At 38.8% G+C, this 26618-nt stretch overlaps 1 protein-coding gene across 3 annotated transcripts in view; it reads left to right on the top strand.

Annotated features, from left to right (window-relative positions):
• The first annotated feature begins 3578 nt into the window (after positions 1–3578).
• Positions 3579–26618, top strand: part of STARD13 (StAR related lipid transfer domain containing 13) — a 482949-nt gene continuing 459909 nt past the window's right edge. Inside the window, exons 1-2 of one of the 3 annotated variants that reach the window (XM_044927356.2) lie at positions 3579–3727; positions 15331–15479. The gene's annotated coding sequence lies outside the window, so the exon portion shown is untranslated. The remainder of the gene's footprint in view (positions 3728–15330; positions 15480–26618) is intronic. The other 2 variants (XM_044927355.2, XM_025262908.3) reach the window with 2 other exon arrangements.

Genomic DNA, 26618 nt, shown 5'->3' with positions numbered 1-26618 from the left:
GTGGGCAATTTGATCTCTGGTTCCTCTGCCTTTTCTAAAACCAGCTTGAACATCTGGAAGTTCATGGTTCACGTATTGCTGAAGCCTGGCTTGGAGAATTTTGAGCATTACTTTACTAGCATGTGAGATGAGTGCAATTGTGTGGTAGTTTGAGCATTCTTTGGCATTGCCTTTCTTTGGGACTGGAAAGAAAACTGACCTTTTCCAGTCCTGTGGTCACTGCTGAGTTTTCCACATTTGCTGGCATATTGAGTGCAGCACTTTCACAGCATCATCTTCCAGGATTTGAAATAGCTCAACTGGAATTGCATCACCTCCACTAGCTTTGTTCATAGTGATGCTTTCTAAGGCCCACTTGACTTCACATTCCAGGATGTCTGGCTCTAGGTCAGTGATCACACCATCGTGATTATCTGGGTCGTGAAGATGTTTTTTGTACAGTTCTTCTGTGTATTCTTGCCATCCCTTCTTAATATCTTCTGCTTCTGTTAGGTACATACCATTTCTGTCCTTTATTGAGCCCATCTTTGCATGAAGTGTTCCCTTGGTATCTCTAATTTTCTCGAAGAGATCTCTAGTCTTTCCCATTCTGTTGTTTTCCTCTACTTCTTTGCATTGATCGCTGAGGAAGGCTTTCTTATCTCTTCTTGCTATTCTTTGGAACTCTGCTTTCAGATGCTTAGGAAGCATAAATAAGAAGGCTTAGAAAGTTTGAGTTATGGCAAAGGCAATAAACATGGTAATAAGGAATGTTATATTGAACAAATACAAAATAAGAACCCATAACAGCATGAAACTGAAAAAAAAAAATTAACTATACTTTTGAGAAAAAATAATTATCATAGGAAAAAATTCATCTAAACTTAATTTTCTCTCAAATATTTGCCTTATAACTTTAATTTCACTGCATTTATAATGCACAGTATTTCTCCCAGTTACTTCTATTTACTAATTCATTCAACTAATATTTATTAAGTTACTTACATGAGCTAGACATAGACTATGCTAAATTCCTGGATTGAAGAAATATGAGAATGATATTCATACCTCAACCAATCCATAGTTTAATATGGTAGACAGAAAAGTAGACAAAAAAATAAAAATAAAAATCCACTTTAAGTACTATACCAAGATAAAATAAAATAAAAGATGTTCTATAAGAAAGGCAGCCTAAGAGGTTAAGAGAGGGATTTCCTGGAATAAAATGATTGAGATTAGAGCTGAGTCTTGAAGGATTAGGCTTCCCTGGTAGCTCAGTTGGTAAAGAATCTGCCTGTAATGCAAGAGACCTGGGTTCAATTCCTGGGTCCAGAACATCCCCTGGAGAAGGAAATGGCAACCCAGTCCAGTATTCTTGCCTGGAGAATTCCATGGACAGAGGAGTCCATGGGATCGCAAGAGTCGGCCACGACTTAGAGACTAAACCACCACTTCCCTGTCTTGGTCTTTGGTCTAGTCTCCTGGCCAGGGTCCATCAGCCAGGACAAATGTTTACTGAGCATGTTTGCAGGAGTTTGGCCTGGGTCCTTGCTGAGTCAGCACCTTCTCCCTCACAAGGATGAGTCAGCAGTCATAACGTGGCCTTCTCCGCCCAGTTAGAGCTCATCCAGTGGCTCACAAAGGACGGCATTGCTCAGATGGCTCAGACCCTGAGGACTGAGCGATCTCAATGTTAACTTTGCCTTTTGATGTAGAAAAGGCTTATTCAGTCAACTTTGCTTTGCATGCTTCTCCACCCCACTCAACCACCCAACATCTCTTTTATTCAAGTCAAGAAATCTTCTCTTCCTCTAAATTTCTGAATTTAGCTACTTATTGTGAACCCTATTGGAACTTTTAATTCTGGTATTTCAGTCTTGAGATAAGACTGGTAGCCCTGCCTTCAGTTGGTTTTTATATTATTGTAATGATCTTTTCTTTTCTCCCCTGTGTAGGTTCTCCTGCCTCCTTTCCTTCATCAGATTCTTACAGTGTTAATGATCCCTTAGGTCCTACTCCAGCCTCTTCCATGGAAAACTGGATGCATGAGGTCACTGATCATGTGGTCACCATCATAGAGCAGGGCAGCAAAGGTCCCTAATTTCACCCCAAATTACTAGGAAGCCTTTTCTTTAAGTCCTACTTTGACTGCTAACCATGCTGAAAGACAGTTGCTTTTAGAGACTAATTTCCCTGGATTATTTATTTTCCAGCAGGATAAGATTTAAGATTACCTAGTTGCCAAACAGACTGATAGCCTGAAGGGCAAATTTAACCAGCAGATAGATTTTATTCGGTATTCACAGTATTTTTAAACATTTTTAATAAGTTACTCACATATATAATAACTAGATTTCACATTTTTAAAATATTTGAATATCAAGATAAAAAAAAAAAGTAGTGGATTTAGCATAATTCGATGCACATTTCAATTGGGCTCAGTTATTTTGGGAGGAATAGCTGCCCTTGAAATACAGACTCATGCTTCCATCTCACTTTAGCCCCTACCCAGTGAACTGCACTCAGAGACTGCATGCATTCTCTTTTCCATTTCTGGACTAGTCTAACTCCCTCACTTTACAGGAAGAAAACAAAAAAATGAGACCCATAGAGACCTCAAGATTTTCCTGGGCTTAGAGTTAATGATACAAACAGAACCAGAACTTGAACATGGGTCTCCTTGCTCCACTTCATGGTGCTGCTTTTCTATCTTATTTACATCCATAGCTACCTGCTCACTGTGATAAACTGCTTCAGACTAGTGTCTGAGCAAAGATGGCAGAAGGACTGAACATCAAACTCCAAGAAAAGGGTAGTCATGGATCAAGACTTTAACATTGGATTTTAAAGAAGTTTGAGTATTTTGACATTTTCCCCCCTCATTCAATAATGCTTTTCTGTAGCACATTAAAGCAGGTGTCTATGAAGGTCACAGGCAAATGTTTTTCTGGTCATTGTACATCTTTGTCCCATGAGAAGATGTGCAATTCCTTCTCACAATGACTTCCAGTTAACTTGATGGGAGAGTCCAGTTGAATTATGTCAGTGTCACTGATGATTTTATAACAGAGATACGGTAGATTTTCATTTTATCCTTGGGCCTGGTGGGTCCAAGCTAACAAACATTATTGTTGCACTCATAATCATAAATGTGAGTTTTGTTCCAATAAAGCATCCTGTCAGTTCTTACTGAGTAGACCCTTTTCTAAGTAATGAGATGGAGCCCTCCTTCACACCAGCCAGGACCAGTAAGTAGCAGAATTCGAAAAGATAAGCTTCCCCTCTTATCTCAATATATAGATGTATTGTTATTAGTTATACTTGTTCCCCAGGAAGCTGATTAACAGAAAATAGCTCCTCTATATTTTTAATGAATGAGAGGCCCATTCCAACAAAAGCATGAAAACTTCAGATTGAGTAGAGCCTTTTTTTTTTTTTTTTTAAATAACCTTTTCTTCTCCCCAGAGAGATGTCCGGGACTCACAATGAGGTGCTTTGTGAGCTTCCAGCCAAGGTTGATTTGGCACCTCCGTCACAGAGAGCATGTGCAGACTGTGACAGGCTTTCAAGGAAGCCACTTCCCACATGTGCTCCTTTGGTTCCCTCATTGGTGCTTGGGAACAGGAGGCTGGCTCCTCCCGGTGAGCTGGGTGCTATGACAGATTAGACTTTTATGCAAGAAAATCAGTCCTGCACAGTTGATGTACTGCTTTAAATTTAAAGACCCCTTGGGACCTGAAACTGTAAGGTAAGCAGGGCTCAGCCACAATTCTTGAACTTTCAAACTGTGAATGTAATTTGAGGACGTTTCTTAAAACTCTTTTTTGTTTAACGTGAAACTTTAACATGCTGCCTTCTCCTGCTGCCTTTAAGAATAACAGCTCACTGTCAAACATGCACATACAGCTCTGATTTAAAAAGACAAAAAAAACCCCACAAACCCATTGCTTTAAAAAAAAATTCTTCCAAAATGAAATAGTCACATTGATATGTTATACTTGTAAACTTGTGTGAACGTTCCCAGGATAGGCCAGGTTTTTTCTCTGCTCTCAGTGTAATAAGCATCCTTTAAAATGGGATCAAATTATCTTTGCCACTTGAAAATGGGTCTGTATGCAGGACTAGTGCTATAGAGAGAAAATCCCAGTGGAATTGTAACCAAATGTCAGTCCAGGTCTGCGGGTCTGTATCTTAAGTGTCGCTGGCTGCCTGTTAATTTAAGCATGGGAGGGGAATTAGTGGAACCCTGCTTTACAGTGGTGTTGGCACTGCTCTGCAAGAGGTGGAAACTGCTGGGATCAGGTGTTGCTGTGTGCAGGCCAGTTCCTTGTGATTGTGGCAAATGAAGTTGGGAGGCTAGAAGTTACTGTAATGCAGACTAAGAGTCAGAGGCTTGTCAGACAAAAGATGCTGCAGAACAAGTTCGACAGTATGTATGTAAAGCAGTTACTTGTCTAATGCTGTTAACAAAAATCCCAATCTTTCTGTAGAAATTTATAGGTGCTTTTAATGTTTTCATTCAAGTTCAGACTCCAAGAGTGGAATACTGGATGCTTTCAGGTATCCAAATGATCTAAGAGAGCATCACCGTAAAATCTCTCTCTGTTGGAGGGAAGAGAAGACGCTGAATCTTCTGCCTGTGCTCTGCAGGCCATAAAGGAGAAGACCTACACCTATATTCATGCTACTTCTTTTCTCTTAAATCTCTGCTAGGTGCCTCTTCTCTCCTAGTTTGCCTTTGGCACTTCCATGAGGACTAAGTTAACTGTCAGTATCTTAAACTTTCCCTGAGATCTCCAAACCTCTTTTTGTGCCTTTTTCATGGACAGCACCAACCTGCATCCACACAGATCAATTAGATTCTTGCTCATCATTGTCTTTCTCCCCATGACTTGTGGTCTATGTTGTTATACTGCCTCCAGGGCACATTCTTGGGATACAAGTTGCTTTCGGTTTTCAGGCTGAGAAGGTGAACCCCAGAGGGGCGAAGGCACCCTGCCTGAAGTCTGAAGTGGTAGTACAAGGTGGGACCTGACCTGGACGCCACCTGCCTTCCAGGCATTCTCCCTTCCAGGATTAAGCTGCCTAACCTGGCCCCAGGTATTTCCATGAGCCTACCCTTTGAACCACATTACTGATAAGCTGCACAGGGTTTAAGCAAAGTACTTACTCACTCTAAGGATTAGAATGTCTAAGCTACCTTTGGCCTGAAGAGAAGAAAATTTCCTCACCAGGCACACAATAAAGAATGTAGGAGAATGCAGAGTGGCTCTCTGAGGATTTTTCTCCTTCTCTCATTGCCCTGTTTCTTGCTAGTCTCGGCACAAATTTTTTTTTTTAATGGCTCAAGAGAAAAGGTGAGGTTCCTAAGGAAATGAGGCTCGGGCTGTTTACTTTGTACAACTAGGACACCCAGGATGCAAGGTTCACAAGGATAGGCAGTGGGCTTGGATTAGCATTCCAGTGCACCACCGCCTTGTGGGAAGAGTTATTTTTAACCTGACAATATTTCTGCACATCTGCAATCCAAATACCCTGTACGTGAGAATAAATATTTAGGCAATGTGCTAGCTTTGTTAACCAGACACTATATCACAGCCGTTCTTAGGAATTCCTTTTCTTATTTTAGTAAAATTAAAAGCAGGAGGGAAAAAAAAAGAGTTGTGGGAGGAACAAAGGTGAAATATATTGCCTATGTCAGTTCAGGAAAAACTGCCTAATAAGGGATCATAATTTTTTTTTCAAGATTTCTCTCTTTATCTAAGGATGACATCTCCTCTATTGATTCACTGAAGTTCTTGTGTTTTTCGTCTTTGAAAATCTTGAGTCTTTTCTTCATAGCTGCATTCAGACTCTGATTTCTCAGCATTGCAATGTTTGGAGGAAGTTCCCAAAAGGTAGACAAAAGCACTAGAATTATAAGACTAAGAACAAGAATTCTCTCACTGTTAACAACCAAACCCTGCTGAAATCACCACCATTACAGAACTCATATTTAAAGAATCTCATCTGCCTCTAGAGCTAATAGTTTCCTTTTGTTATTTTTTTCACTTTTTATTGGATGAATGGAAGGCTGAAGGAATAGCTGAATTTATCTTCTACAATTTCACATCCCATGTGACACACATTCCTTCAATAATTCTATAAGTTTTTATTGAGATTACCCAGCATGCAAATCTAGGTAAACAAAAACTGAGAGATATGGTTAGACCATTTATTTTTTAAAAGCTCTAGGAAAGTGAAGACTATGACTTAAAAGTTAATAACCTGACTGTATCCTTTCACAGACAAGATGGAAGATAATTTAAATATTTTATCTATGTAATTTGGTGTATTAGGCAAAATAATAGAAAGTGCAACCTATCCCCTAGGTACCGGTAGCAGCATGACAGGGCTCAGGGAGACATGGCTGGCAATTTCCAGGAGCTTTTGATGACTCCTATACACCTGCCCTCTCAGACAGCCATAAATGTAGACCAGGAGGTAAGAACAGGGTCAAGCAGCAATCATGGCCCTGGGAACCACACTGGTTTTTAAAATCACAGTAGTAACAGTAAGATGGGTCAAGGGAAAAATAGCATCGGGATACCTATAGGGTGGGAGAATATTAAATATATGTCATATTCTTGATGTGATTCTGTAGAGATGCCAGATGGTGGAGAAGTTGAGCAATTTCCTTGAGAAAATACTTGGAATAAAGTGCCCGGACGTCATCCTAGCCACATTTGCCGGCACTTATTTTAAGTAGGAGGTTACTCACCATTGCTGTCTTTAGACAGTTTCAAGAGGAACTTAAACATATTGCTTAATTTTCACACACTGGCAAGATTCAAAAATGGTTTATTAAAGGAGTGGTTTGTGGAACAACTGAAAGAGATGCTAGTGGATCCCTAGAATCAGAATAGATTTACTAAAAAAAAAAAAAAAAATCACCTTGATGGTCACATTTCTTTTCTCTAATGTATTATTAGCTTGGTAGACAGCATGAAAAGCAGATAGCCAAAGGTAATTTGATCTAAAGCAAATTGGTCAACACAATAAATTAGTTGAAAATGAGGATCTTCCATCATTATATGTTCCCTTATGGGTGACAAAACATAGGACAGCTTTATAAAGCTGTAAGTATCTGTAAACATTATTTTACACTTTTCAGAACTTTTTATTTATATCACTATGTATATCCTTTATCTTCAAACAATTACTCTGTCTGTATTGTAAAAAGTTTGAACAATTAAGGAATTGCTCAAGAAAAGCTAAGTATCAAGCAAAAGGAGCTAATTATTTGAAGCTAATAAAGTAATTAAACAATAGACCATCACTGTGATTTATGTATTATTTCAGCCTTTTTAAGCAAACACATGCTCATTATGGGAAAATTATAAATACAAACCAGAAAAAAATTGTTTAACATAATGATATTCAAATAGGGCTAACCAATGATTTCACATTAGAGTATGATAGCCTTTAATATGTGTTTCCAATAACTAACATATGATATTTTACTTACCATATGGCATTTGAAACCTAGTATATTTTTTAAAAATAATCCATCAGTTGATAGACATTTACATTCTAATTAATTGCTGAATAGTCAGATTGTTTCATTCTACATTATAAGTAAGGCTTAATAGGAATAACTGGAAATGAGCTAGAAATTTAAGAAATTAAACTATTGAGAAAAGGCAAAATATGAACAAAAATATATAAGGTGCAAAATGGGTCACAATTCTGTCCAGAGTATACAAAAAAATGACCAACTTTGAAAAAATGCCGATTGGCATTATTCTGTTTTAACTAGATCATTGTTTTGACAAAACTGTCTTCTTAAACAAATTGTTTTTTGTCAAATTGCTTTTAGCTAAATTAAATCTGGCCAAATTAGTGGGAAGCATTGTTCAAGGAAATGCCATAGACGAAATACTACTTATCACATGAACTTCAGTGGGGCATTGTGTAATTCTTTCATGATGTTATTGGAGACAAGATTAAGAAATACGAGCTGAGCTAATGCAATTAGAAGATTAATAACTGGTTGAATGAACATACTTAGAGATACTTCTTAGCAACTGGGGATGGGGGAGCTGATTGGTGTTGGCTTATAAAAAAAACTCTGTTATTGGTCTTATCCTAATATTTTCACTTTAGATAAGTGTATGTTTAACAAATTTCTTAATATATTATTGCTTTGACATCATCAAAATCCAAACAGATCTTAACATGTTGGAATAATGATCTGAATCTCCCTAGACCTTTACAACAATGATAAATATAAGATTATTTACTTGGTTTGTAAGTGTAAATGTACAAATACCAGTTGGAAGAACTTGTGCTTGTGAAATAAAACTTTGTAGTTTTGGTTGATAGTAATAAATTCTATACTGTGTAGACGAGGCAATGTGGCCTTTGGTGACATTGTTAGAAACATAATGGAGGAGTATGCTTGCGACATGCTATACGCAGAGACCTGCGCCAACTACACCGCAAGCCTTTAGTTACAGCCCAACCCGCGTGACTTCTGCTGCTTGTGAATATACATTCCATCCTTGAACTACCCTTGAATCCTACAGTCCGAATTATTGGTCAATTCATATAATGACTTTAAGACTTCCTATTCCAAAGGATCTTTTCATTTCAATGTTTACTGAGGCATCTGTGGGTGAATATAGAGAGGAGGGTAGTAGTTAGCCCAGAAGGGCAGGGGAAACCTTTAAGTCTCTACAAGATTAAGAATAATTGATTAAATTTTATAACAAAGTATGGTTGGACAGTCAGGACCCTGTAGGACAGGGTCAGGTAAGAAAATAGTCTTCAATTGTGTCAGCAACCAGGGGAAAGATTTCAGATGCAGTGGAACAAGCTGTGGAAGTCTCAAAGGACAAGGACCATCTGAGATCCAGGAGACGGTGTGGAACACACCAGCCGAGCCAAGGCATGAGAGGCTGGAAAATGCATGAATTCACTCTGAATGACAGAAAGACTCAGGAGAGAAGGGAAACCACTGATGAGCTGACCTCTTTTCCCTGTGCCACTGCTAGGACTGTGTTTACATGGTAGACTTCTGCGTTCCTTTCCATTTGTTTCTACAAGGGTTGCTTTCCTGTGTCTGTGCTCCTGTTTACCCATCTGCATCTGTTGATTATTGGCTCAAGGCTGAGTCTTTATCCCAGGTCTGCAAGTGATTCTCAGAAACCTATGATTTCCATCGCTCTTAGAGTCACTGGAAAGAAGTCAGTACATAGTGTGACTTACAGCACAGTCTAAGATTTAGAGCTAGGCCCTGCAACATGCCAGCTTTGGGAAAGGCATGTAAGGGTTATCAGTCTGTTTCCTCACAGGTAAAAATAGAGATCATAATAGTATTAACCTGGTAGGGCTGTCAGGAGAATGAAATAAAATCACTCCTGGTAAGCCAGCTAGCATGGCAACTGGAACATTCAATAAAGTGTTCAATTCCTATTGTTGTTGCTTTTAATTAGCCTCCATTCCAACCCTGTATATACCCTGGGAAAGAGAATTTACTTCTAGTAACCAAAACTGGTCCAAGAATATTCCCTGCTGCTGCTAAGTCACTTCAGTCGTGTCTGACTCTGTGCAACCCCATAGATGGCAGCCCACCAGGCTCCCCCATCCCTGGGATTCTCCAGGCAAGAACACTGGAGTGGGTTGCCATTTCCTTCTCCAATGAACGCTGTGTAAACTGAATAGATAATGTATCCCATATACATGATTTACCACTTTTCAAATACATGTAGGTTCTTTTGTGGTTAATAAGAACTAAAAACTGTATAATAAGCATTATGTAGCACTGTGTGAAATTCTCCAACAATATGAGCAAACATTATATAGTACTTAGTTTGACAGATAGCCCAAACACTTTAAATATATTATTACCTGATTTACTCTTCAGAGCCCCCTATGACGTAGAAACTTGAATTATTCTTAGTTTTCACATGCTGACACTGAGGTAGAACAGTGCAGAGATGGAACTGGCATTCAAAACCAAGCAACTGGATACAAGGTGTCTCAGCTTGTAACCACTGTGTTCAATTAACATTGCCAAGGAGTCTTCTCTCTAGCTTGTGTGTAATTCCTAGACTAAAATGGCGTCTAAGATTCCATCCATAATGCTACCTATAAATGCTATGATTCTGTATAGTAAGTCCTGAACCATATATCTATAACATTTAAATAGCATGCATTTAGAGAATTGTTGGCCATTTCTTCTGAGATTCATGGAGATGGTGTATAAATTTTCTGCTGTTTATAGATTAAGAAGCTGTGGCATGCCATTCCCAGAAATTCTGCCAAAAGTCCTGGGGTCAAAGGGATGTGTAGACCTTACTAAAAGGCCAAGTCTCATTTTAGCAGCAGCTTCTCTTCCTTCAGGGGCAAGTCAGGTTATTTTATGTCTTGGTTTATCCCAGGCCCCTGTGGTCAGGGGCAGAGTATACTGACACATTGAGCCCAGTGGCCTGCACTGAACCAGCCAAGTGACATTGACTCATGACCTCCCCCCTTGGGACCTTCATGAAGCATAAGTTATGACACATAAGAGAACCCTGGAGAGAGTCAAAGCTTGGCATTCATTTTATTTTTAGCTTAATGGTTCCCTCTTCTCTCATTTCAGATCAGTCCTTTCTCAATGGCTGCTTCTGAAAGCCGGCCAGCCTCTAGTTCAACAACATTACTTAGGCTCATTATTGGGAGAAACATGGGAAAGCCAAAATAAACAAGCACTTTTCCTTGCAAGAGAAAAAATATCCTAGGTAGTAATTCCTCCATATTCTGAAATGATCCTATTAGGCATTGTCTTTCCATCAAAATTAAACAGTACAAAGGAACTGGGAGAAGGGGGCTGGTGGAAAAAGCATCGTTTCTCTTGAGCTAGTGGTCAAAAGGAATAATTTGAATGTTCTTATTACTTAGAGGTACAAAAGTAACCATTACTTCTTGACCATGATAAGATCAAGTAGTATCCATGGATTGTTTTCTTATTTTTTGTCCTTCACTTGATATCCTCCTTCATGTTTTATAGCATTAGATTAAGAGTTCTTAATGTTTTTTTTTTCATCTTTTATGGGGGTGGGCATGGGGAATCATATATACCTTGAGAATCTGAAAAATGCCACAGGGGTGCTTTCTTGAAGATTTTCATAAACTGCATAAGCTGTCAAAGGGTTCAGGTGTTGTCCTATTCTGATTTTCATGTACAATGAGTCACAGGTTAAAACACGATCAAGAATTACCTTGAATAAGGAGCAGGGACTTGCCTTTAAGGAACCTGAGTTGTGTTGTTGGATGCTTCACTGATTGGTGCCTGACCTTGAAAGGTGGCCTAGTAACAGGGACTCCATCTCTTCTGGCCTCCTGGTCTCTCATCATTGTGACATTTACAACATAGTTTACAAACAGTTTCTCCCACACTGTCTCATTGTATCCTTTTGGTCTAGAGGAGTAAGGTTTTTCAATTTGATAACTGAAATTCAAAACAAGCAACTTATTTCCTCCAGGTGAGAAAAAGTATTAGTAAGTCCATCACATGCAACAAGCTGTGAATGCCTCAAACTTTTAACCGAATTCAAAGTCATTGTAGTTCTGTGCTTCCTCCGAGAAGAAAACCTCAGAAGAAATGTACTATTTATGTTGAACCCCAAATGTTGATTTGTTCTTTCTCACTATGATACCAAAGACTCAATGACTGTGAAAGCGAATTGAATGCGTCTGCAACTAAATCCTTATTTAATGTGTGTAATGAGTGACAATGGATCACAGGAATATGTAGAATCAAGAAAATATGTAGATGCAGGAATATGTAGAATCAAGAAAGCCTGCATGGGTAGTTTCATGTGATGAAAAAGGTACCAAGTAGAATACAATGTGATGTTGAAAAATTAGTGCCTCTTCAGCACTCCTACATTTTCCCTCCCAGGTCCTGAGTTCTAATTGGAAAGGATGTGTAATCGCTAGGGTCAAATAAATGTCTGTTTCTTCTCTGGAGGGGTGAGGACAGAACAGAAACTAGTCCCCACTGGTGTCTGTGCAGCCTAATTCTCATTCCTCTTCCTGCAGAGGCTGCACTTGGACACGTCCCTTCCTGTTACAGGTTGCCAGGCCCTCTTCAGAGCGGTGAGGTCAGACTTTATCACTGCTCAGACTGGAGGAGGAACAGGTGCTGTAGCGTCAGGTTTAGGCAAGTAAAACAGACACTGGTCTCCTCATTCAAGGGAGTTTGGAAACCATGGGCCTCTCATTTCCCTGTTAGAGAAGCTTTAAACTGGATCAGATCTGAGAGAGCCCATCTGCCTTCCTCCCCCTCTGCTCTCCTTCCTCCCTCTTCCTTCTTTCTTTCTCCTTCTGAAAATTAAAGGCAGAAATATATGTGTAGATAGTTAAGGATCTGTTGGACTTCTAGTCTACAGTGTGACAGACTACATCTTCTGAACACCAGGACGCAGAATTTCATCACCTTGTGATGGACACATTTCATTTTACCGATTCAGGAAATGGGTGTTCAACAGGTTAAGAGATGGTCCAAAGCCACAGAATTAGTTTGAGGGACAGACGTGATTCCTAGTGATGCTTTCTCTCAAATCATCAAATTGTCTGCCAGATAATACTACTGCGAAGAGTGACTGAACTGAGGATAGATACGGGAGAGCAGAAACAAATAAAGGCCATCCAAATGAGAACAAACAGAGGTGATCTATTTAGAGTTTACTGTAACAAGGGAGTCAGCCACCATCACATGCACTTCAGGGACTTGAAGGGAGAGGAACATGACACCTGCTGCTGCTGCTGCTAAGTCGCTTCAGTCGTGTCCAACTCTGTGCGACCCCATAGACGGCAGCCCACCAGGCTCCCCCGTCCCTGGGATTCTCCAGGCAAGAACACTGGAGTGGGTTGCCATTTCCTTCTCCAATGCATGAAAGTGAAAAGTGAAAGTGGAGTGGCTCAGTCGCGTCCGACTCTTCGCAACCCCATGGACTGCAGCCTACCAGGCTCCTCCGTCCACGGGATTTTCCAGGCAAGAGTACTGGAGTGGGGTGCCATCGCCTTCTCCGACATCACATCTACTATAGTGGAAAAATAGAAGGTGAGAAAAGGTGTGATCTTTCCGGACACTGCTAGCAAAAGCAGGAGGAGGGCTAGCTAGAAGTGCAGCATCCCATATGATTGGTTAGGAGAACATTTCTTTTTTTTTTTGGCTAATTAACTCTTGAGTTGGAAGCAGGGATTAAATAGAATAGGGAATTTGACCATCTCTTGCCAAGTCCTGACTCTGATGAGCTCACTGCTCAGAGGCTGGCCTCAGAGCTCAGTTGTTACATTTGGTCTAGCCATTGTCGGCTTGTACATTCAGTCTCTTAGGCGGGATTGTTAAGGAATGCAGCCCTTTCCCCATCTCCCAGAGAAGACATATCAGTGATATCTTTGAGTCTTTCTTCTCCTTTACCCTCTGTGTTCCATCTATCACAAGTTCTCTCCTTGAGAAATCTCTCTGACATTTACTCTTTTCCTCCCACCAAGTCCTTGTTGAGAACATCATCTCAGGAACTGCCAAAACTCTGACCTAGCCAGACTCCTTCTTCCACTCCCCTGACCATTAAGTCTATCCAGCAAATTGGCCACTGTTACGCTGTGCTGTGCTATGCTTAGTCGCTTAGTTGTGTCCAACATTTTGTGACCCCATGGACTGTAGCCCTCTAGGCTCCTCTGTTCATGGGGATTCTCCAGGCAAAATGCCCTCCTCCAAGGGATTGTCCCAATCCAGGGATCAACTCAGGTCTCCCTCATTGCAGGCAGATTCTTTACTGTTTGAGCCACCATTATCCCCAAACCAGGTGTCTCAACCAGGCCCAAAGCAAATGAAACACCTAATATGCCTCCATCCTAACCAGTGATGATAAACCTATCAAGTCTTCAGCCTGACTTTTAAATCCCTTCATGGCCTGGCTTGCATTGCCAACTGAGCTTTATATTGCCCGTCCCTTACCACCACTTTCCCAGATCGCCAATGCTATGGGTGGTAACCCACACAAAGAAAGGCCCTAGACTAGGCACCTAGTGGGTTATGAATTTGTCCTCAGTTAAGCCTTGTGGTTTCTTTATGTTGTATGGCCACAGCCTATACCCTCACACTTGATAGTCACCACATAGAAATACGTCATAAGATCAACCTCAATTCATCTTTTAGGTTTTTCTTAGTATTTTATAATCTTGAAAGTATTTTTCATATTTGTCACTTCAAATGATTCTCCTAACAAACTTGGGAGGAGGTTTAATATGATATTTTATAGATGAGAAAATACATGCTTCATAAATTATGTGATTTACCCCAAAGTCAGACAGATAGTAGACGGGAAGAATAAATAAGTCAACAATATTTTCACGGTCTCTATTCTTAGAACCATGTTCTGGATATCCATCCACATGACCACTTTTTTTTTCTTTTTCTGACCACTTATTTTACATATTTTTTTTTTCCTGACTGCTATAGAATACTTGTGTAATATATAAAAGGTTAAAAATAAAAGAAAAAAATCACTTATAAACATTCCCCTATAGATAACCAATGTTAACATTTCATACATTTCTCTGTAGTTCTTTTTCTACTATTCCAAAATAATTGATCCCAAACTATATATAATTTGTATTACTCTTTGTAATACAATTACTCTTTGTTAATTAAAATATGACAAATATATTTCTCCATGTTTTAAAAATTTATAATAAAAAGATTCATGTGAATATTTGATGCATAATAATTCATTTATTGGTACATAAAATGTAATAAAATATACCCAAGCAACTAAACATTTAGTTTGTTTACAACTTTTCTATTTTTTAAAATGCTATCAATTTTCTGTCCATGAAGTATCTTGATCACTTACTGAGACTAGTTCTAAGATTTCTATCATTAAAAGCAATATTGTGTGATACTAGAAAATTATTTTCTAGAAATATAGTTATAATTCAAACTACTATCAGCAGTTAATGAGAATAAACACTTCACCTCACTCCCACCAACACTGAATTTAATATTCTCTAAACCTTATGAAGTATATGGAGAAAACAGTGTCTCATTTTAATTTGTATTATTCTTGTTTACTGCCATCGAGACCAAAATGTTTTTCTTCAGATTTTCATCAGCTTTTTATATTTCCTCTCTAGGAAGATTTTATGTCTCTTTACCCATGTGAGTAATGGGGTTGTGGCTGTTTTCAAATTAATGGGTATGAGCTTTAAACATTAATCTTAACCCTTTGTGATCTCTTCTGAGGCAACTACAAGAAGGGCTAGAGCACAGAATGCCATTGACTTCCACAGATTTCTATTTCTTTGTTTCCTCAGAAAACAGCTACAAACCTAGGAGTCACATCTGGTAAAGAGGGGGAGGTTTCTCTCAACAGAACTGGATTGGAAAGTCCCCAAGAATAGGCATCTCATCCTCTTTTTTTGTACCCTCAATGGAGAACAGCCCAATCCTGGACCATGCTGAGGTATAAAACAAACACTTGACTTCTTGACTTAAGATAAAGTGGGGGGGTGGGGGGGTGGGAGGGGTACAAGATTGTAAAGTAAAGGTACTTGGTTTGATTTGCTGGGGGCCACAGAGCAAATTAAGGGTATCCTGTTCCCTTGACCAGCCACAGACTGACTGGAATTCTAAGCTTGTTTAAGAAGAGTATTGATGATTTCAAACAGTTTTTGCCAGAGTTTCCAGTAGTCTTTCAATCACAAAATTTTCAAGACAAAGCAAAGTTTAATGTCATTTTATACATGCCATAGTGTGTCTATATACAATCAAATTAACACAAGTGTTACTTTGAGCAGTTTTAACTGTTAGAAATATCTTTTTAAACCAATAGAAACTACAAGTAGTACAAATAATAGCACTATTTAAAAAAAAACTAAATCTAGCCTAATATTATTGACATAAAGGAACATATGAATTTAGTTTAGATAAACTGCTCCAGCACAAACCAGCAGCACCCTCACCGGGAAGGGCAGCATCCGGGACACGGTCTGCGGGCCCTGCCGCCTATGTGCCTCGACCCAACTCTCCTCCCTCAAATGTCATCCGAGGGCCTCTTAACATCACAAAAGCTCTGTTCAAACAGAGCATTGGTATCTCTGGAATTTAAAGGAGATTGTTATCCAAGAACAGAATGTGAAACTGTATCAGGTATGATTTAAGCCCCTGAGTAATCAAGATTTAGATATTTTATTTGGGTTCTAGACATACTTTCCAGGTTCGAGTACATGGGAAATCTGAATTTTTGAGCCATAGTGCAGTTGAGGGGGAAGAGCGAAGGCTAGGTCTGGATTAGCTAGCCCAGAAAGTCATTTTGCTAGAAAAAATAGCTGCCAATGATATTTGAAAGATAAATTTTTAAAACTGATTTTTTCCCCAAATTGCAGGCTGATTTCATTTAGCATGTCCAACTAAAAGAAGACTTTTGTTCAGCCCTACAATTGCAACTCAATGAGGATATTTTTCCTTTTGCATCCCTGCTGGTGAAGGGATTACTGGAGTGAATAATAAAAAGTATGATAAGAAAAAGATTCTCTAGGCTGAGTCAGAAACTATCCCTCTAATAATAAGTGACTTAATTTTTCAATAATTTGGACTTCTTATCTGCCCAAAGAGGAAAACACTAACTACTCTATCTCCCACAGAGCTTATGAGCTGTAGACACAAAAGCACTTTGAAAAATTAAGAGCACTACATGAACATAATAAGCATATGTACACCTATGTTTATAGCAGCATGATTCACAATAGCCAATTCAAATGTCCATCAGCTGATGAATGGATAACCAAAATGTGGTATATATGTACAACTAAATACCATTCAGCCTTAAGAAGGAATAAAATTCTGATACATGCTACAATACGGACCAAACTTAAAGACATTATGCTAAGCAGAATAAACCAATCACAAAAGAACAAACACTGAATGATTTCACTTATATAAGGTACCTAGAATAGACAAATGCATAGAGACAGAAACAAAAGTGATTACCAGGGGTTGGGGGAGAATGGAATGGGGAATTATTGTTTAGAGGGTATAGATTTTCAGTTTGGGATGATGAAATGTTCTGGGTGGTGGTGATGATTAAATAAAAATGTGAATATATTTGACTGTACATTTAAAAATGGTTAAAATTTTATGTTTTATATATTTACCACAATAAATAATATTTACTACTGTGAACACTATAAAATAAAAACATAATTTATAGAATAAAGTAATAACTAGAAATGATAGTAGATAGATTTACTGGTATAAGTAGTATTAGTAATGAAAATAGCAATAATTTAGGTAGGTTGGAGAAAGTGTTCAGATTGATCAGATTTATGCAAAAGGGTGGGCTCAGCTACTTAGATAAAAATATTTTCATATATTTGCGTAGGTAAACTGAGACAAAGTGGCCTTTAGATAATTACATCTAAAAATTTCAAAATAAATTAAGGACTCCAGAGAAAGCTTATATATGTTGTAAGTATCCTAGAAGAATAAATTTTAAAATGACTTAATTTTCCCTAAAACTTATCCTCAAGCAGTTTAGGAAAAAGCTTTGAACATCTGCATATTTTCTACGTGTTGAACTTTAAGTCCACAGTCTCAGAGCCTCTGCTGTGTTTTGATACCATCCTGTGCAATATGCGATCACTTATTATTTACCCATTTCTCTTTCCTGGTAATACTCTGAGGTCTGTGAGGGCAGGGATCATGCGTCTTCTTCAATACTTGAATACACAGTACCTAGTACACGGCCTGGCACCTAGTAGGTGCGCAATATGAATTCGTTGAATGAATGAACAGATGCATGGGGGCGGAATCATATATTAAGCATATTTTAGAGCTAAATAGGATTTGTGATACCATCACTGCAGTGGGTGAACATGTCTTAACATATCTACACCAACATCCTCACTAGAGGGCTGCAGGGTTCAGGTTCTCCAGGGAAAATTCTTGGGACAGAGGATCAGTAGAGGGTTTGTCTGGGCACACCTGCCCCTCTCAGGTAAGCCCCAGGGGTCTCTGGTGTGAGTGAACCAGGACTTAAAGTCCTGGGCATGATCTGCTCATTGAAACCCCTTTGGAAATGCAGGTTTCCATAAGAATCTGAATTATTCTGAGGACTTCCTGGGCTACATATCCATAGTGAGACGCTCCAAGCCATTCAGCAAATCCAGGAGAGACATCAGCTTCCATCCCTAAATTCTCTGGCTTATTAAGTCATTCTAGCCTGTGTCCATACGTCTAGGTGACTGGCATGGTATGGGAGCACAGGCCCAGTTAACCAGACCTGATTGTTTGAGAAAAGCTCATAATCTGATATTCTATGGAAATTTTTCAGCTTTTTTTAAATGAAAAATTTTTTGTGAGCCAAGAAAAATAAATCTGTAAGTCATCCACAAGTTTACCTGAATGTATTGAAAAGCTTGCCAGGAGTTCATGTATTTTTTAGAATAGGCTTCCCTTTTTCCCTTCCATTCTTCTTTCCTAACGTTCTTTTTCCTTCCAAGCCCCCTCTCCCCTTCCTTCCTCTACTCTCCCTTCCCTCCTTTCCTTCCCTTTCGTTTCTTCCTTCACACCTTTCCTTCCATCACATTTACTGAGCAGCTACTATTTCCAAGGACTATTTTTAGCACTGAATATAGAGCAGGAAAAAGGCAGGCTATATAAAATCAGAATTCAGACTCTGGTGGGGCAGAAGGGGAGACAAGCAGTAAATAAAAAGTTAGAATACATGGTGACCATTGCTATGGAGAAAAATAAAGCAGGAACGTGGAAAGGAGTGGGAGAAGGTATTGCAAATTTAAACAGAAGAGTGGGGGGAAACAGTAAATGCAAAGGTAGGATGGGAGTGTGACAGCATGGACTGTGAGTGGATGGCATTGCTAACTTTCTTAAATTCTTCTGCACTAAAAAACTCTGCTTCTAGTAAGTTGCCCATTTTCAAGCATCAGCACTTCAAGTCTCTCTAGAAACCCAGTTCAGTTCAGTTCAGTCGCTCAGTTGTGTCCAACTCTTTGTGACCCCATGGACTGCAGCACGCCAGACCTCCCTGTCCATCACCAGCTCCCGGAGTTCACTTAAACTCATGTCCATTGAGTTGGTGATGCTATCCTCTCTCTGTCGATCTCATCCTCTGTTGTCCCCTTCTCCTCCTGCCTTCAATCTTTCCCAGCATCAGGGTCTTTTCCACTGAGTCAGTTCTTCACATCAGATGGCCAAAGTATTGCAGTTTCAGCTTTAGCATCAGTCCTCCAATGAATATTCAGGACTGATTTCCTTTAGGATGGACTGGTTAGATCTCCTTGCTGTCCAAGGGACTCTCAAGAGTCTTCTCCAACACCACAGTTCAAAAGCATCAATTCTTCAGTGCTCAGCTTTCTTTATAGTCCAACTCTCACATCTATACATGACTACTGGAAAAACCATAGCTTTGACTAGATGGACCTTTGTTGGCAAAGTAATGCCTCTGCTTTTTAATAAGCTGTCTAGGTTGGTCATAACTTTTCTTCCAAGGAGCAAGCATATTTTAATTTCATAGCTGCAGTCACCATCTGCAGTGATTTTGGAGCCCCCCAAAATAAAGTCTGTCACTGTTTCCACTGATTCCCCATCTATTTGCCATGAAGTGATGGGACCAGATGCCATGATCTTAGTTTTCTGAATGTTGGGTTTTAAGCCAACATTTTCACTCTCCTCTTTCACTTTCATCAAGCATTTCCCTCAGGACTTGAAAAGCAGCAGCATTTCCCTCAGGACTTGAAACCTGAGCTGTACATGGCAGCAATCCCAGGAACCAATTCCTGACCTTCCTCTGGCTGTTGCCTACACCAAACTCATATGGAAATTTACCAACAATTTACACTGGTTAGTTCACTCATTCATTCATTTGTAAAATATCTACTATGTACCAATCACTATATTTAATGCTGGGGAATCAAAGACGAGGAACTATAGTTGATGCTGTTCATAGGCTTGCATCTAATACTGAGAAACAAATATAAACATAAATAGATACAATAAAGGAGATACAAGAGCATATACATACAATAGGATCATTCCTATCTGGGATGATCAGACCTGAAATGGGTTGGGAGGGAGAGAAAATAAGAATATCTCAATTTGAGAGCATAGTAGTGATTAATAAAGTCTCTATTTATTACAGATTTGTATGTTATTAAATGTTGACTGTAATATGTTAGTTTCCTGGGATGATATATTACAGACAGTCATAGAAAAATATCATCATTTCTTGTCAGTAAACATATTTCTTCTCTGAAAGAAGTATTCATTGCAGGAGGCCTGATTTCAGCTGCATAATATTTAGGCGGGATTTCAGCTCATGCTATTCAAAATAAAAGTTTATTAAGGTTCATTAGTGTTGTTTATGCCCATTTAACTATAAAGTAACATTTAAATTCGAGTTAAGTTCTCACTAATAATTATACTCTGAATTTGGAAAGGCATTAGGGATTAGGTCTGCTTGTCCAATTAAAGTTAATTGGAAGAAAGACAAATTCCTATTATTAACTTGTGTTTCTACAGCATTCAGAACTGTAAAAGGCCATGCTGTTATTTTGTGCACCTATTTCTCAGCATTCGTCCAGCAGACCTAGAGACAGGGCAAGCAGACTCTTTTACAAAGAGAGAAATGAGCTCCTCCATGAGGTGTGGCCTGTCAAGGGCCACAAGGACTGGCATTGGAGAAGCAAAATAACAAGCCACAGAGTCTGATTCCTGAGGATTATTATTTTGATTAACATCTCCTTCAGTTTAGTTAGCTACAGAAGATTTGGAGGTAAGTAAAAATCAGACAGAAGTATTTCCAAAACTTTCCATATCTGACTAACCAAGGTAAAATCAGGAATTAATCTAACAGCTTTTGCACCATGGGCAGAATATTTCTTAGATATTTACCTGTTTTAATTTTCACCAAATTGTATTTCAACCCTTTTCTTTATGTTATTCAGAGTTTTTGAGGTCTAGTTCATATACCCTTTTAAGTTGAACAATTCAAGTGAGTGTAGTATACTGCCAACACTAAGTCATCACTGCTAATTCCACAGCATTTCCATCACTCCAGAAAGAAACCTATACCCATTAGCAGGCATTTTCCATTTTCTCCTTCCTTATCTCCTGGCAATCACTAATTTACTTTTAGTATTCACAAAATTACCTAGTCTGGATATTTAATATTAATGGAATCATATGATATACAACTTTTGTGTCTGGCTCCTTTCATATAGCATAATGTTTTCAACTTTCATTTGTGTAATAGTACATATTAGTACTTAATTCCATTGTTATAGTATAATAATTCCATTGTATGGATATATCACTTTTTATTAATTTCATCAGCTAAAGAGCATTTATATTGCTTCCACTTTTTGACCATTATGAACAATCATGTACACATTTTTGCATGAACATATGTTTTCATTTCTCTTGTTTATATACTCAGGAATGGAATTACTGGGTCATTTGACAACTCTGCCAAGCAATAACTAGATAGGTCTTTTACATGTAGTATATTTGCAATAACTGTGTAAAGGAGCCTGGGCCAAAACTCAAAAACAAACAAATACAAAAACTAGAATTTTGTTAATTATATAGACTCTAGATTACCCAGGTTTAGGTAATTTGGTCAAATTAAGTCCAAGTCTCATTCCAATAACAAAATAAAAACTATTGCTATAAGAACACTAACTACTCACTAACCAACTGTGATTTGGGGCATGTTGCTTCTTCTCTAGTTTCCTTACCTATACACTGAAGAGACTGCACCACCTGATTTCTGAAGTTTATACACCTCTAAGGCCCTCCTTAATACAGAGAGGGGGAAAATGAGGCCCAGGGAAGGAGGAAACTGAAGGAATGAACTTTTATTGTGGATTGCTGCTGCTGCTAAGTCACTTCAGTTGTGTCCAACTCTGTGTGACCCCATAGATGGCAGCCCACCAGGCTCCCCCGTCCCTGGAATTCTCCAGGCAAGAACAGTGGAGTGGGTTGCCATTTCCTTCTCCAATGCATGAAAGTGAAAAGTGAAAGTGAAGTCGCTCAGTCGTGTCCGACTCTTAGCAACCCCATGGACTGCAGCCCACCAGGCTCCTCCGTCCATGGGATTTTCCAGGCAAGAGTACTGGAGCGGGGTGCCATTGCCTTCTCCGTTATTGTGGGTTACGGACTACTATATGGGAAACTGTTTTGTTAACATGTCTTAATTAACCCTTCCAGTATTCTGGACTAAATAGTATCCTTCCTACATTACAAATGGGAAATGAAAGCACACAGACGTTAAGAAACTTCTCGGGTCTGCCTAGCTAATAAGTGGCAGAGCTGAGATTTGCTCCCAGAGCTGCTGACTCTACAACTCACCTGAAGCAGGTAAGAGCATGGACTTTGGAATCTAAAAGACTTGGATTCAAATCCATTCATCAGCTAATGAGCCTGGGAAAATTACTTAACCACTGTGAGATTCAGTTTTTGCATTTGGAAATAAAATTAATATCATTAATATCACCCTACCAAATAGGGTGTTGAAAAGCTTAATATAAAACTTGGCTGATAAAGTACTCTCTTAGCTCCTTGGACAGAGTAAGCCTTTAATAAATGGCAGATGTCTTCATTTTGTTTCCCTAAGGTTACACAGCAGATGGAACCAGATCTTAAGTTTTTTACATCCGCAAACAGTCCTCTCACCATTACCCTATATGAGATAACAATGTTTCTAAAAAATGAATATATTCACTGAGTACCTGGTGAAATAGACAATAAAATGAAAATAATGACGAAAAACATCATCTTATTTTCCACATAAGTCAGAAAAAAATTTTTGATACTATTTTTCTAAATGGTAAGGCCTAATTCTATGGGAACAAAACATATACTAGATCTTTCTCATTTATACCATCTTGAATTTTAAAAAATCACATAATGAGACAGGGATTCAATAACCTAGATGTGTCAGGCTTATTGCTCAAGGTCCTTCGAGACAGTTTCCACCTAGGATTGTCATTGTTAGAATTAAAAAACAAACAAACAAAAACAGGATTTGGTTAAGTATTTAAATTTGATAAATAAATACATAGAAAGCCAAACTACAGTTCATGATTCAGGTCATGCACTGGAATAGGAAGAGCAGGGTAGCAAGCAGGGCTATTGAATGACCTCTGTTGACCTAAAGTAGTAGATTCTCCCCCTGGACCATGTGCATAACTGGAATAAGCACACTATGAGAGCTGTTTGTTAACTGTAAATATTGAATATATTCTTTCTCCAAACAGAGTAAATCAGGGGAATTACTAGTATGACTGAAATAAATATTTTTTGAGATAATTTTTTTTGAGTCTCATGAGATGTGAATAAAAAGAAAAACATACTTTGAATTTCTTCATGATCCTCACCTTCTTCTAAAGAGACCAAATCCCTTTGCATTCTTCTAAGGGAAGATACAAGCCAGACCCTTTTACAACTATATACATCAGAGGTATAGAGAAACTGTTTCAACATCAATAAAATGCAGATATATTTAAAATTAATTTTTCAGACTAGTGAAAGCCTCTTACTTCAAGGTACATTTTTCTCTGAATTCATTCATTTTATATTTTGAATGTGTTGTATACTTCTTTATATAATTATTAAATTCAAAAGAACAACCTGCTGTGTATGAAGAACTTTCATATCATTACAATTTATCATTGAATTTGTTATTTGCCCAAGAAATTACATTTAAAAAGTTTTATTTAAAAGTCAACAAATAAAATTGCTGTATTAGATGGTACTTTTTACTTTTTTAAAGGACTTACATATAACATTTCAACTCCTGCCCTTGCCCTTTGACTAGAATTTTGGACTGGTTAGAGTTGAACTATATTTAATTTTTTTTAAATTGAATTTCAGTATGATGTGAATGGTGCAAAATGATTAAAGGCTCTGTTTAATTCCTTTTGCTAAAACAAATCTTTTGCATGACAAAATAAACTAAGCACTAACATTTTGATCCCCAGAGACACCCTGACTTTTCCCATCACCCAGGTCTTTCAGGGCAAACACAGGTGCCGAGAAGCTCATGGCCAAGATTTGTGGGAGTTTGAAAGATTCTTGGGCAGAAATTTCTGGAGCCCTTGAATGTCTTTATATTGAATCCACAAATGCTTAACATAGTCTTTTCACACATGCTAGGTGCAGGGGCAGAATATCTTCCCGACAAAGAGGCCACTGATAGAAAGATACAAGAAAAAGAACAACATGGTATTTATTTCACCATGCTGCATTTTGAGATTTTATATGAGTAACACAACAATTATTCTTCTCAGTCAAGGAGGAAAAATTAGTTGGATCAAGACTAGCTGCATTCCACTGTAGCTCATCAATGAGAAAGAACAGGACTGTGGACCAGGAACATACTCAATTTCTGTTTGAAAAGTCAGCACATGTGGTCCTATTCTTACAATTGGCCTTAACTGGATAAACCAATTTTACACTGGCTTTGATAAACTTTTTCTCCATTAAAAAAATTATTATCAGCTCTCTGACAACAGCTGGTGTCAGTTATTATTCAGATGTGTGCTCTGTGTAATATCCTCCAGCTGGAAAAGTCACAGAATTCCCAATTAGTTGCTACAGTTGGCAGATGGGAAAGAAAAGGGGAAATCCCTCTGTGAGGGTGTGGCTGATATATGCAAATAAGATTCATCCTAGATGATACCCTTACTTAAAGAAGAATGCCCTCCCTCCCCTAGACATTTCTTTTGGCAACCTTTCCACATATCAAACACTGCTCAGACAGCAAGTACTGCCACCGACTGAAATGCCACTTCCCTCCAGTTCTAGGAGGCAGAGCTCGTGCTCTTCACAGTTTAACAACAAAATGGTTTTGTATGATAATAATCTCCCAATAAGACAATCCTCTGAGACTGAAGTTTCTTCAGTTCTACTATTGGTTAGTGATGTTAATGGACCATCCTACTTCCTGCTCACAGCAAGAGAGTCCCTGTTCACAGGGAGGAAAATGGCATATCCTTGCATCAATGATCAATTTCTTCGTAACAAAACACCCTACAATTTGGCAGCTTGAACACGCTATTTATTTGCTAACAATTCTGTGGGTCAGCAGTTGGGTGGATTCTTGCCCCAAGGTCAACTGGGTGATTCTTCTGCTGCTTGGTCTTGCCTGAGGTCACCTATATATACAGTCCTCTGGTAGTGATGGTCTCACTGCCTGTCAGTGGGGCCACTCTTTCCCTGGGGTCCTCCAGGGAAAGGTTAACCTCAAGGAGGTTAACCATAAATAAAGGTCTTAGGGTGGCAAAGGGGGAGAAAGTGGAAGGTGCAAGGCCTCTTGAAGCAGAGGCTGACAGATCATAAGACTCAGCTTCTGCCATATTCTATTGGTCAACACAAGTCCTGAGGCCAGACGAGAGGCAAGAGGAAGGATAAATAAACTTCACCTCTTGATGGAGGGAATGGCAAGGTCACATTGCAAAGGACTGCTGTGTCCATCTTTGCAAGCAACCTATCACCAGAAGCTAGCAGCAAAGAACTTGCAATAAAGCGGTGGCAAGATTCCCTCCAGAAAGAAAATTTCCATGTGTTTCAATTTACTGTTTCTGACTTAAGGGTTTTGTTCTCCAATGATGCAAATGCAAATTTATCACATGGATATTATTACAATGGAGCCATCTGAATATTTGAGTACTCTGAATATTTGAGTACCATTATTTCTAGAAAAGCCCATATTTAAGTTGCTATGCACATGACAGAAAATATTGTACATTCTCTAAAATAATTTGATGTCCAGGCAGTTTCACAGACACTATCAGTACCTTAAAATAACCTTTTGGTCAGAAAATAACTTCTTCCTCTTATTTCTTTGGAAGATATATATATATATATTTAGAGTCTGGCATCAGAAACAGCTCAGGCACCTGGATAGGGAAGTCTCCAGAGTTCTGGTTGCTTCCATTAGCCCTAAGTATTGCAGAGAATGGCTGCCCTCAGATCTGACCTGAGAGATTCTCTGGGAGGGAGTGAAGTGTTCCAGGAGGCACCCTCATTGTTTTGGAACAGAGACTCACCAAAGTTGACTCCAGTAGTTGCTAACTGGATTTTGTCTTGTTTTGTCAATCATCAGCTTGGAATGGTAGAACGACAGGAACTGGGAAGCTACCAGCCAGCTGGGGAAACTGACTTCTCCCCATCTTCTATGGCCTGATAATATCTCATTTCACCCCTCCCCTACTCCAGTGTCCCTCTCTCTCTCCGTCATATTATCTGTTTTTCGCTGCCTACTCTCTATCCTCCAGTGTCTCAGACACCCTTGAGTACATCCATATTGTGCACCCACATGGGCACTATTCACATTATAGCCCATGCAAAGGGACCCTGAGGGGCAGGGGCGTCCCTCCAAGACATACTTTTCCTCACTCATAGGAATTAATATTTATTGAGCACTCACTACGTACCAGGCATGGTATGAGAAATGAATGCTTTATGACAATTACCTGATGTAATCCTTACAACTCAATGGCACATAACATTACTTTTTCCATTTTATGAATAAAGAAATTTGGGCTACAAAGATATTGATCTTATCCTAAGATTGTCATACTTC

The sequence above is a fragment of the Bubalus bubalis genome, chromosome 13 (assembly GCF_019923935.1).
Source record: "Bubalus bubalis isolate 160015118507 breed Murrah chromosome 13, NDDB_SH_1, whole genome shotgun sequence".
Lineage (NCBI taxonomy): Eukaryota > Metazoa > Chordata > Mammalia > Artiodactyla > Bovidae > Bubalus > Bubalus bubalis.
This window is presented reverse-complemented; position numbering and strand designations above follow the sequence as displayed.